Below are 3,706 nucleotides of genomic sequence, written 5' to 3' on the forward strand. Positions count from 1 at the left end.
GTCATTACAGAAAATCTAACTGCTCATTTTAAATCAATACTTTTACTTTTAATACTTAAGTACAAAAAAATATCCGATACTTTAAGACCTTTACTCAAGTAATATTCCTAAAGGAGATTTTAACTTTTACCAAAGTATTTTTAGCAAGATACTTTTACTTTTACTCAAGTATCACTTTGTGATACTTTATACAACACTGCTTTTTAAAAAGAACAAACATTCAATAACAAGTCTTTTCAGGAAACTAAGAAAAACAAGTTTTGCAATTAAAAACTTTATTAACATTTATTGTTACCGTCATGGTCCGTCCTGTGCAGAATGACAAAACTCTAAATTATTTCTTTATTAAAACATCTGTAACTTTGCTCATTTTAGCAGCATGAATCTTTGCACAGGTAATGTCCACAAGTGAATTAATGGTTTCCACGAGTTTTTAGTTTCATTATGTTTTTTAAATGGGTTATATACTGTCTAATGCAGAGGAGCCCAAAGATGGGCCCGGGGGCCAAATTTGGCCCGCCAAGCCATTTGATTTGGCCCACCAACAGTTGCCAAAGTTACAAGGTTGTAACCTGTTGTCCTATGTAGAAACACAGTATTTCCATTGGTCAAATGACTATGTATAAAAGGGCTGTAGTGAAGGTAGTTTTCATTCATGGTGCTGACATATCTTTGATTTATCAGGATTAAACATGAAACATGAAATGACAAGAAATATTTAGATCAGATTTAACCCCACATGTTGATTTTCACACTTTATAAGGCCACAAAAACTCGTATTTTATCAATTTATGATATGTTCCATGAGCATTTGCTACTTGAGTGTATGGCAGACTTTCCCCAAGTGCACAAACTAAAACAAAAGAGGGCCATTGCATAGCTTGATTGTTAAAAACAAAGGACTTAACTTTAAAAAATATTTATATTTCATGTATTATATTACTGCACTTGACCCGCAGCCGTCGATAGATTTTCATTTTGGCCCCCTCAGGGAAAATGTTTGGGCACCCCTGGTCTAATGCAAAAATTATTCAGGTGAGAGTAAAAAAATATATATTTTAAAATTATGTTCCATCCTCACTATCTCTAAAACTAGCTGTTTTAATGCTTACACTTCTGATGAAATCTCCAAAGTGTTAGCTTTATTTCGACACCAAGATAATTTGAGTAGTGTTTGTAAATGCTGAGAAACACTTAATAACATTTTTTGGCGTGGTATTTTGAGCAGAATCATCAAGAAAACCCGTTGGGGTTGAAGAGGTTTCAAAATATTTGATGCACCAGTAAACACATTTCATTGAAACGCTCACAAAGCTTTTGGAGTCCAATCCAAGATGGCTGCCAAAGTCAGCTGGCTACAAAAAAGACAAACCTAGCTAAAAGATAGTGAATGCTGGGTTAAATTAGGAGTGGTTGTAAATAAGTTTCATCTCCAACACATACTCAGCTCATTTCATGAAGTCTTACAATATTATGAGCAAAATGTCGTTTGCAAAGTTTGACAAAAAAAAAAAAACTCAGAAAATAAGGTTTTAGATTAATTTTTTATATGAAAGGCAGCAGGTGATCTATATGCAAGAACTGGTGCAATAAATTAGACTTTTTTTGTGTTTTGATACAGATGACTGCATGTCCCCAGCATTCACATTTGCTTTGAAAGGAGAAATGCTGATCCATTACTGCAGCTGCAGGAGCTGGAAGGGCAGGTGCAGCAACAGCAGGACCAGTTAGGACAGTCGTTTGAAAGCAAGGTAACCAGGATACTGAGGAGTGTTGGAGCTCACCATCCACGGRCTTTAAACAAATATTGACTGGAGATTCAAGCAGAGGCAAATAAGCTCTCAGGTTTTAAAAAAAAGTGCAGGTCAGGACTTCCTCGTGATGTGTTCTTTTGGACATAATGAAGAGTGATGGGGATCTAAAAGGCACATAATGGTAAACAAATAATCTAATCTTAAATAAAAAAAACAACTTTTATGGAAAAGTTTGCACATTAATGTTCCACTTTATGCACAAAGACAAGCAAAAGCTGCAAAGACAAATACAGTAAAAATAACTTTTATTTAGACGTTCAAATTCACTTYAATCATCAACAAAATGGATGTATTTTATTATGTTTATCAAAACTCATATGATGCAACGTATCACCTAAAGACCTGATAAGTTTGAGCTACTTTTTGCGACAAAAACACATTCATAAAATGACTTTATCCTCAAACCACTAACACCACTGACCTCACCTGCATTTCTATTTAAACCTGTAATATTTAGTGGCAGAAACGAGGAGCAAATGCTGATTGAATACTTCATAGCATCCAGGTGACAGATGGTGTGTACCAGATCTGTGTGTGGTTAATGTTTGTTTAATGATTAACATAACCTCCCAATGAGCCCATCTCTCTGCACTCTGCCTGAGGTCGTGACGCAGAGGATGGTTAGTGATGAACAAGACCCCCTCCCCCCTTACCCCCACCTACCTAACACACACACACTCAATGGAAAAAGACTTGTAGTCATCATGAATGTGCCAATGGGGGTTTTTTAAAAAAAAGACTGTCCAAAGAGCACCAAAGGGAGATAAAGAGATTATCACCCCTGCTCTGGTAAATGTCAGGCCTTGCAGCAGATCAGGCGCAACTAATTAAACTCAGCAGACCGCTTGAACTTTTTTGCCATAACTCTTACCTGTAAAGCCTAAAAACTTGCAGGAGCTTTGGCACTTTTTTAAATTTTTCTTTTTCATAAAATCTACAGAACACTTTGGRTACAAATGCAACTCTTTTGACGTGTGGATTTCAGAATCTAAACACAAGAAAAGTCTTCAAAGGATGAAAAAAATGAGTTGTTCCTGCAGGGCTTTATCTGCTGCCAGCTGTATGCAAATGAGAAAGTTTACCTGTTCAGAACACCTGGTGTCAGTTACTAAATGTCTTATCRTTATTATTATCTCATAATCAGAAATGAACCTGACCAAACTGCCTTTTTTTATTTCAATGCTTTGCATAATGCTCCTCTGTGCTCCTTTCACAATCATCTTCTTCAGGAGCCTGATTAAACTCAGGAAGAAAAAAATAAAAAAATAAAATAAAAGAAGAAGAAAAACTGTGCTTTTCCCAGCTGCCAACCCGTACCTGCCTAACGCGAGCCGAACGAACAAAACTTCATCTTCAGGTATTGTGCGTGAGGCTCAACGTGAAGCAAATACGGACAAAATGTGGGGGGAAAAGTCACCAAAAAAATGGAGATGATGCTGCTCCAAACAGCAGTCTCCTGTCTTCACATCCTGCTTTAGGACTGGGGGGAGGGAGGAAAAGAGTCAGAAAACAATAAAGACAACGTTAAAACACTGAGAAAACTTCATGGATGAATAAATGATGTATAAATTTACCTTTTTTATTTATTTTTTCTTTTTTAGAAGTCAAGAATTAAGACAAAAACGTCATGCGCGACCCTGGTCCTCACCTTTCACACGGACTGGATGTGCTCTGCTTCAGGACAGGTAGTCACCTTTATACCTCCGCTCCCCCTCCCTCCACCCCCACTTCCTCCCCTCTCTCTCTCTCCTCTCTCTCCTCCCCCCACGCCCCCTTGTCGTGGATCCTCCGGGCGCGCAGACACCTGTTGCACGGTGCGTTTCTCTGACCCAATATTGACATAAAGGAGGGGTGTGTGTGTGTGTGTGTGTGTGTGTGTGTGTGTGTGTGTG

The sequence above is a fragment of the Austrofundulus limnaeus genome, unplaced genomic scaffold (genome assembly GCF_001266775.1).
Source record: "Austrofundulus limnaeus strain Quisiro unplaced genomic scaffold, Austrofundulus_limnaeus-1.0 Scaffold146, whole genome shotgun sequence".
Taxonomy (NCBI): domain Eukaryota; kingdom Metazoa; phylum Chordata; class Actinopteri; order Cyprinodontiformes; family Rivulidae; genus Austrofundulus; species Austrofundulus limnaeus.